Raw genomic sequence first — 9,329 nt, 5'->3', positions numbered from 1 at the left:
CCTATCTCCTTACTTTGGGAGCAATTAGTCTCGGGTGAAAAATTGCACTTGTAGCTAATTGCACCTGCAATTACCTACTTCCGGGTGCAATTAGCCACTTGAACCTAATTCTGAGTGTGCAAGTGTTTAATTGCATATGTGAGGAGGTGATTCCAGACACAGTTAGTTGTGCCCTCAGTCTTTGCACCTGCAACTAATTGTGACTAATAAAACAAGTCTTCATACAAGTCAGGTTGAAGGTACATATGGTGACCCTGTTTGGGGAACCAAGAATTGGATTGGTTGGGCTAATAGAAGTACAAAAGTTCACTAAAGAGAACAAAGGGACAAATTATTTAGAAACTGTCATTCTTTGGATCTACGGTTACATTATCCATGTCCCTTCCTGCAATCATGCTCCTCGCAGACTACAGAATATAAAGTCAGCTGATTAAAGGCAAGCATCATGCCTTGGCTGACATAGTTCTTTGTAAAGATAACAGTAATTCTTCTGCTGACATTGAGGAACATCCATAAGGTGCAGGTCAGAACTACGTTCCAGCCAATTCTCCATTATTTGTGTTAATTCTGATAAGGTTATTCAAAACACTGGGCAACAGGTATTTATTGAACTAAGTCATATCATGAATCCAGAAATTAACAGACATGGCTCCTGCCTTCAATTTCATGTCAGTTCCACATATAATTATTAAGTGCCTACTGTCTGCTTGGCATGTCGAGGTGCTCATTTACTTATTAGGAACATTCATTTGTTCTGTCTTTCTACAAATGCCTGTTGATATGGTTTGGATGTTTGCCCCCTCCAAATCTCACGTTGAAATGTGATTCCCAGTGTTAGAGGTTGGGCCTGGTGGAAGGTGATTGGATCATGAGGGCAGGTCTCTCATTAATAGTTTAGCACTATCCCTTTGGGGATAAGTGAGTTCTCACTCAAGTTAGTTCATGAGGGACCTGATTATTTAAAACTCTGGGACCTCCCCCTTTTCTCTCTCTTGTTTCTGCTCTCACCATGTGACATGCTGGCTCCTCGTTGCCTTCTGCCATGATTGTAAGCTTCCTGAAGCCACACCAGAGACAGATGTTGCAACCATGCTTGTACAGCCTGTAGAATCGTGAGCCAATTAAACCTCTTTTCTTTACCCAGCCTTGGGTATTTCTTTACAGCAATGCAAAAACAGCCTAATACACCAATTTATCAAGCCTTCTTGGAACTCACATTCAAGTGGGAAAGATAGATGCTAAACAACTGTTTATACAATTAATGTCTTCATTACAGGGGCTGGGAGAGTGCACAACAAGGGCCTGCCCTGGTAAGAGTTTATGTTAGGGTGTTCTGAAGAATTGACGCTTGAGTTGAGATTTTAAAAATCACTAGGGGCTACTTAGAAAGGAGAGGGAGAGCAGGCTCCAGGCAGGGAGAATGAAAATGCCAAGGCTCTGAGGCTGAAAGGAACTTCCCAGAATTGAGAATGGAAAGAAGGCCAGCATGGCTGGGGTGGAGTAAGGGGGAGAAGTGGGTGAAGGTTATGTGATGAGTGGGAGGAGTTTCCTCTAGGTTGCCAAAAATGTGCCTCATGAAAGAACCCTGCCAGAATGAAGGGCATCGCAGGGTCTCTCAACCACAGCCAAGACAGAATCTTGATGTGAGATGTTTTTTTCATCCCTCTTCCTCTAATCTCACCAATACCAGCCTGGATCCTGCAAGAGCCAGAAGAGAGATGAGGTAGAGAGAGAATAAAATTGCCAATCAACTCCTCCTTCCCAACTGCATGAACCTGAGCTTCAGCTGATATCACTAACTTTGATTTGGCGGTGAGATCGAAGTTTGACATTAAGCTGAACTGGACCTTTAACACTGAAAAGAAATCTCATTATCAGAATTGAGGCTTTTCTAGTAGTTGGAAGTAATCCAGAAAGCCAAGGCATCTGCATGAGATGTCTCTAAAGCACAGGAAGTAGGGACCTGCCTGAGCATATCTGAAGCTAGGTAGGAGAAATGTACAGCCTCTTTGTGACTGTACCCCCCTTGAGCCAGCCTATTCCACCAGTAGTACATAGGAATAATGCCCATGACCCCCAGAGCTGAGGCTCTCCAAGGCAGTGAAGTTCAACAAAGATAAGAAGGAATCATAGATTTGGATGGAGAGGAGGGACCAGGCATTGCAAGAGAAGAATGATGAGAACACAGGGGAATGAAGTCCATTCTCTACTGGATGGGAAGCCTCGAGAAGTCTGGCCCAGCTAGAGCAGATGTTCTGAGTTATGAGAAGCAGCGTTGGATAGAACATGAGCTAAAGACAGATGGAAGGAAGTCTTGAATGCCAGGCAATAGGAGTTAGGAGCCTCTCGCCTCAAACCTGGCTCTTCCTCCAGATTCTGAACAAGCAGAAAAATAACTTGGTTTGAGCTTAAAGTGAGAGGTTCATCTTCCTGAGCTTCCTTCCAGGGCTGAAATGGTGACCTTTTCCCCAGTCTTTCTTCTCTGTACTGTCTAGTGGAGATGATGAGAAGTCATCACTATGAGGACGTTACCTCCCCATCCGAACCCCTTCACCAGCACTCCTGGCCAAGATGGTACCTGTGCAGTGCAAGTCTTCAAGGATCTGGGGAGAGCAGTAGAATCCCTTCTTTTATGCCTTTTTGTCTTTTGGCAAAGACTGACTCGATGCTCACCAATTAGATTAGAGTCATGTCACTGGATTCTAGTCAGGCAGCCAGTACAGAGCTGTCCTCTAAAACATTCAACACAATCTTCCACTCATTCTCCCCTTCCAATTTATGAGACTGAAAATAAAGGACCCTGCGATGGTGGAGATACATGATGGCAAGAATCTGTATCCCTACTCGGAGAGGAGCATCAGACTGGCATCAGACCATAACACGAGCAAGAAAGAAACATGTGCTTGGTTAAGCCACTGAGATGGGGTGTTTACTCATCATTGAAGTGCAGCCTAGTCTGTTGTAACAGATCTATCCACCTTCGACCCCAGTGTTCCCCATCTTCCAATTTCTCTCCCTTCTGTACTCTTTCTGCAGCCACCTTGGCCTCAGTCATTTCCTCACAGCAGAGTATTCACCAGTGCAGCAGAGGTAGGGGAAGAAGTCCCAAGAAGGGAAGACCTGGGCCCCTCTCTTCCCCTGGCATGCTATTGTACTGCCTCTCACCCTGGCTGTTCCTCTCTCTGGAATACTCTTCCTCTAGATGTTCACTCCTGGCTTCTCTTCAGCTAAAATGACTCTTTCTCAGAGAAAGTTGCTAGCACCACCCACCTACAACTTCTCAACACGATACTCTTTACTGCCTTCATAGCAGTAAATTATTCATGAAATTATCTCATCTGTTTATTGTCTTTCTCCTTGTAGGATGTCATCTTCACCAGAACAAGGACTAGGTTTTGTATGTTGCTGTTCCGTTAGTGCCAGAACATGCCCACCCCTGCTCAGTAAATAAGCGTTAAGTGAATGAATTAATAAGTGAAAGGCTGTAAGTACTTTGACCTCCAGGTTATCTAGTCTCACTCCCTTTACAGATGAGGAAATTGACTCTTTTCCCAGAAAAGAGGAAACAGAAAAGCAAAGGCAACTCTCCCATGCTAGCTGTTTCTGGAGTGCTGAACTTAGATGTGATTTATTCAAATGAAAACTCTTGGGGAATTGTTTCAGAGGGATCCATAAAACAAATGTCATTTTTACCTAGAGAATTCACCCAACCTTCCAACCAATTTCAAACATAGTTCTTTAATGCAGATTTGACAAATTTGAAATCTCTTACACAAAGCCATTTATCATCTAATGTGTGCCTGCCCTGCACCACAGTTTAAGTTATAGCTTTTTAATGGGGTAAAATATTTCAATGAAATCATCAAAATACCTTAAACCAAAACTGCTTATAAGATATTGATGAGTTTCAAGCGTTGATTCCACCCCTGAAAACATCAACCTTGCCATTGGCACCATGGACACTTCTAATAAAAGCAGCCAAGGAGGTATAATGAATATCTAATGAACCATTTTGTATGTCTATGTTGCTTCTCAAATTGGAAATAAATCAATGAGCCTTACAAAATGCATATTTTAGTGATATCGCTATAAACAATAATCTTGTTTTTCTATCATGACTCAAACGTCATTCTTTTTATAATACAATTGAAGATTTAATAATTTATTATATAGGTGGCCTTCCCCATTTTAAGCTCTAGGTTATGTGTGTATACATAATACATATAGGTTGCCTTTCCCATTTAAGCTCTAGGTTATGTGTGCATATGTATATATATGTGTGCATATGTATATATATGTGTGTATATGTATATATGTGTGTATATATGTGTGTGTGTGTGTGTGTATATATATATATGTACACATAACCTAGAGCTTAAATGAGGAAGGCAACCTAGTCCACTGTTTGATTTTAAACATTTTTTAAATGTCCTTGTATGTAGAAGCTCTGTGGGTCATAAAAGTAAACCAAAATGCCCACATTCCAGGAGCAAACATAGGGGCACATGAATAGTAACTAGTAAACAAGTCATAGACGCTTCCATGAATACAATACCAGAGAAGGCCTAGATCCAGTGCCAAAGGCTAAATGAAGACTAACAGATCTGATAATCCTGCTTTACAGGCACTATAGCTGAGCCCACGCTCATCTGGGCCAGTCAGGCCAAGGCCGGTTTCCTTGGACTGGAACAAGCTCCTCTGGGAACAGCGTGGTGTGTTCACCTAGAGACCTCTTCCTGACAAAGGTTTTGGCTGTGTTGTCCCACCCGCTTCCTCAGCTGAAAATGGGAAATGGGGCAAGTTGCTTCCCCTCCTGCTGGCTCAAATCCTATGACCCAAAGCACGGTCTCCATCTCAGCAACTTCCCTTCCAGAGGCCAAATATAGCCATCCCTTTCCTGGCTCACTAAAATTCCAGTCAGACTGCTGTGCACAGTGACAGACGGCCAAAGAGCATCTCACCAGCCCAGCCACAGCCAAAAATAACGGCCACTTGGTTAGCACAGACCGTGGACTTTTTCTTTTTTGTTGTTGTTGAGACTTCGTTCTGAGTTATTTTTTGTTTTGGTTTTGGATTTTGTTTTGTTTTTGTAGTTTGAAAGTAAATAGAGTATCTGAAGAAGTGGCTACACCAACTTCCCACATGAGGTTCCTGGGTTTAGTTCCAGCAGTGGTGGGTCACGACCAGAAAGGTACTCACCTCTTAAATCTCCCCAGCCGCCTACCCAAAAGGAGGGGCTGACAAGTGCGTTTCCTCCCCACTCTGTCCAGCAGTGCCTCCTGCACACCCCAGGTCATGCTGGGACCCACCCACCATGCTACATTTTCTCCTGGGTCTCATGGAAGGAAGACTGGGGGAGGCTCTCCTGTGGGCTGGGTGGGGACACTTCCAGACTTGCACCCATGATGCTTCTGGGCAGTAGACAGACCCCGGTCCCAAGCTGTCAGTTTGGTGCCCTCCACAAGTTCTAAAAGACCTTAAATTATTAATTTATTTCTTTAAAAATACACAGTGCTCAACAACAACCAAGCCCACTTTTGATCTGCATCATGACACACAAGGCTCTTGTCAACCAGATTTTGTGCAGGCCAACAGACACATCTTATTAAATCTTACCTAGCGGGTGACATGAAATTGGAGCATGCTAAAGAGATTTAGGCTGGGAAAGATGATTGTCTTCTCCATGCCCTGTTTCCAAATGCAATGAATAATAAGCAATTTTGCAAAACTATAACCTTCAACTGTTAGAACATCTTTGTACTTTGTTCTTCAAAGGCAGAATGTTTTCTGGAATTATGTTTCTACCTGAGGGAAAAAAAATATTCCTTCAAGTTCTACATGTGTGAGCATATCACACAGATATATCTCATTTCTTGTTATGTTGTATGCTGTCTCAATACCAATAAATAATTTATGCATTTAATGCATTTATCAGCTCTTGTGTGTGTGTGTATATATATATATATGTAATCTCCTATGTGTTAATGTCAAAGATGTCTTCTATATTAACAGAAAGCAAGCAACCTCTTGGGTGTTTCACCACCATGAAATTAACTTTGCATCTTACCCATCAAATGAGTAAAAAGTGAGAACAGGTCCCTGCTCTTTACAGAAAACTAAATGCTAGTCTACAACAGAGAAGGAGTTACGGAATTTCACATTGCATATCTGCTGAAATTCCTCCCCTCCCTTATTTCTTTTTTCCAAAGAAGGTCTTTATTACTCCAGGGCCACTTAGATTGTAGAGGGAATACGACTCCTAAATTTCAACTTGTTCTATTTAAGTTGCTTTTCCTTTGCTTCCCACTTGGAGTATTTATCATGCTTGTCATTAAGAACTGCTTCTGAGCCCTCGCAGTGCCAAGCCTGGGACCAGGTGCATGCGTTTGGCAGTCCTCACCTCCACTGCCATCCACAGGCTCCAATTTGGACGTAACCATGGTCATCATTCACACCCTCATGGCAGCAGGATCTAGGGGTGCCACCAACATGATGACAGGCAGTGAGCATGAGCACTGGCAGCAACTGCTTTGGGCAAAGTCATGTGGCTGCACCTGGCTCATGCTTGCTGTTCTGAGCCTGTCCCCTCTTTCCATCCACCTTCCCCATTTGGAAGACTTCTGTGTTTCAGCAATGCCATGAAAGAACCCCCAGACTGATAGAATCTGAGAGGAATGGATCTCAAAAATAATCTCGTCCAACCTCCTCATTTAAAAAATAAGGAAATGGAGGACCTGAGGGGTTACTTTCCTTGGCCACACTCACACAGGTAGTTGCTGGCAGAGCAGAGACTGAAACTAAGTATTTGAACCCACTTCCAAGGCTCTTTCCACCATACCAGTGGCTCCCAACATTTGCTGGCACAACCCACAGTCAGAAGGAAACTTTACATCCTGATCCACACATATGCACACATGTATGCAACTTACACAAACGTTTTACAAAACAATGCTTACTATGTGACACATTTTGATCTTTTCTATTGTAGTAGATTCATTTTAAAATATTCTGGAGATTGCTTAACAGCACGTAGACTCAAATTGCAACCGTACAGAGAAGAATAGCATGGCCCCTGCACAAGGACAACATGCAAATTTTTCCCATATTTTTTGTACATTTACCAAATGTTCCTTTTCTTCCCAGGGATAACACTTACAGGTATACCGTCCTATAGTTTGCATTTTTCTTAGTTAGATACATCCACTGAATATTTAGGAGGACGGGGGTTGAATTAGATACAGAACAGGGTCCCTTTTAGGTCTAAGCATCATGCTCCTGGTCAGGAATGATCTTCCTGTCTACCTGTCCTCAGATTAGAATGATCTGAAAGACAGAATGATCTGGTAGACAGAACACTGGACTGAGAGTCAAGGCCCAGCATCTAGTCCTGGCTCCACCAACTGCTAACTGTGTAACTTTGGGCGAGTTTTCTCTGGGTTCCGTTAACTCATCTGCATGATCAAGCTGTTGCTAACTGACAGAGTTCTGAGGAGTAAATGAAATAATGCAAATTAAAGCAATAAAAAGCTCTATGCGCAAGACTTGTCCTGGAATAGCAATGATCTTCCATTCTCACATTTCAGAGAAATATGGTATCTAAAGAGGTTTCTGGATTCTCATCAAAACACCTGCATAATGTATTATGAATAAATTTGGTAGATTAAAGAAAAACCATACCCTGAAACTAGCTTATTTTTAAATGTTTTTGCAGGTGTTTGAAGAGGAGGGGCTCACTCTAAATCTTGAAGATGTTCAGCCTCGAAAAAGTAGAAGTCATTGTGACCAAAGATGATGCCACCACGCCTTTGAGAAAGAAAGGTGATGAGCTTCAAATGGAAAAACACATTCAAGGAAGGTCAATGCTAGTGAGTATAAATGAACACACAGCAAAAATTTCAGATAGAACAGCCATGCCAAGGGCTGGTGGGACAGGTGAGGCCGAGTGAATAAAAAGAAGTAGCCCCAGAGACACTCAAGGTGGTTCCAGCTGCTTTTGAAGGAGGTTTCTTCCTAAAAGATGGCTGGGCTTGGTTTCAGTGTATTCCAATTTGGGACTCATGAATTGCAACTAATAAAGATAAAAAAACTGATAGAGGAATTGTTTTAGAAAACATTCAAAATGCCTGCTGTGACCTTGACAAGAGTCTGCTCTTAGGAGGATCCCTGACAGCTGAGAACATTGTGTGAAGCCCCTCAGAAGTTAGTTGTGAAGCCCTGCTGGGAGATATTTGGCTGCACAGGGGAGAGGATGGTGGGGAGGGGGGCAGGCATCATTGTCACTATTATGGTAGGTAGGGCTGTTGCTCCTCTGCCTGAAACAGAGAAGAAGGTGTCAGGAAGATCCTAAAGAGAAGGACCCTGGCACAGGCAGACTGGGTGGAGGTGGCATGGGAGGCAGCGAGTTCTAACTCCTTAAATAGTGCTTTATCACTACTCAGGAACTGTTACGGGAAGCTCAGAGTTGTGTTTCTCACCAATAATCTTAGAGAAATCACTTCAAAAAAGAGATTAAAGAAAAGGTTGCAGGTTTCAGTAAAGGGTTCCGTTTGGCAAAGTATATGATGGTTTGTTGTTGTCATTGTCCATGCCTACTGATAACTTATTTTGTGTTTTGGAATGAAAAGACATTTGTACATTCCTTAAAATAATAATATTGTTAAAAAGCTGGTGACACTCACAAAATCAATTCCACAAATGCCAAGCACAGCGTGTGGAGGCAGCGCACACAGGAGGCGCAGGTGGCATGAGCAGCCCTCTGCTGTCCCCTCCCCTCCCACAGGCTCCCGCCAGCTGCTCTGACCACCAAGACACCCACTCCTGCAGCATCCCTCACATCCAAAGGCTCTTCCAGCGCCCTCTGGGACCTTGGTTCCAGGGTGAGCAATGCACCCAAGCTCGTGGGGAGGGCGGAGCACTCCATCCTCTTCCTGTGTCCACAGAGACTGTGGCTGTCCCGGGTGCTGCCCAGCCTACCCCAGGTAGAGAGCGCTTCATGGCCCCAACCTCCTGGGGACTGGAAAGGGCTTTGTGTCCTTCTACCTGTATGTAAATCTCTCTCTGTCTCCCTCAGCCACCTGGTTGCCCAACACCACCTGAACCTTCCACTCACATCTTGGTAACTTACCGTCTTCTTTTCTGTCCTAGATCTTGCCATCAGCACGGGCACTTTAATGTCCCTCCCTTTGGGCAGCACATCCAATACACTTGCCGTCCCTTTCTTTCCCTCCCTCACCTGGTGACACCCCTAACCTGCGAATGGCCTAGAGTGGTCCCACCTGAGATATTCTCAACCTGTATCCTGAAGCCTCATTACAGCCTCCTCTCCTGAG

The 9,329-nt window shown here is 43.7% G+C and overlaps 1 pseudogene; it reads left to right on the top strand.

Moving 5' to 3' along the window:
- Positions 1-7,015: 7,015 nt before the first annotated feature.
- On the top strand, positions 7,016-7,110 carry LOC116462807 (U6 spliceosomal RNA; annotated as a pseudogene).
- Positions 7,111-9,329: the final 2,219 nt, after the last annotated feature.

This window comes from Hylobates moloch, unplaced genomic scaffold, assembly GCF_009828535.3.
Source record: "Hylobates moloch isolate HMO894 unplaced genomic scaffold, HMol_V3 SCAFFOLD_23, whole genome shotgun sequence".
Lineage (NCBI taxonomy): Eukaryota > Metazoa > Chordata > Mammalia > Primates > Hylobatidae > Hylobates > Hylobates moloch.
The sequence above is the reverse complement of the archived record's forward strand: the minus strand, read 5'-3'. Positions and strand labels throughout refer to the sequence as shown.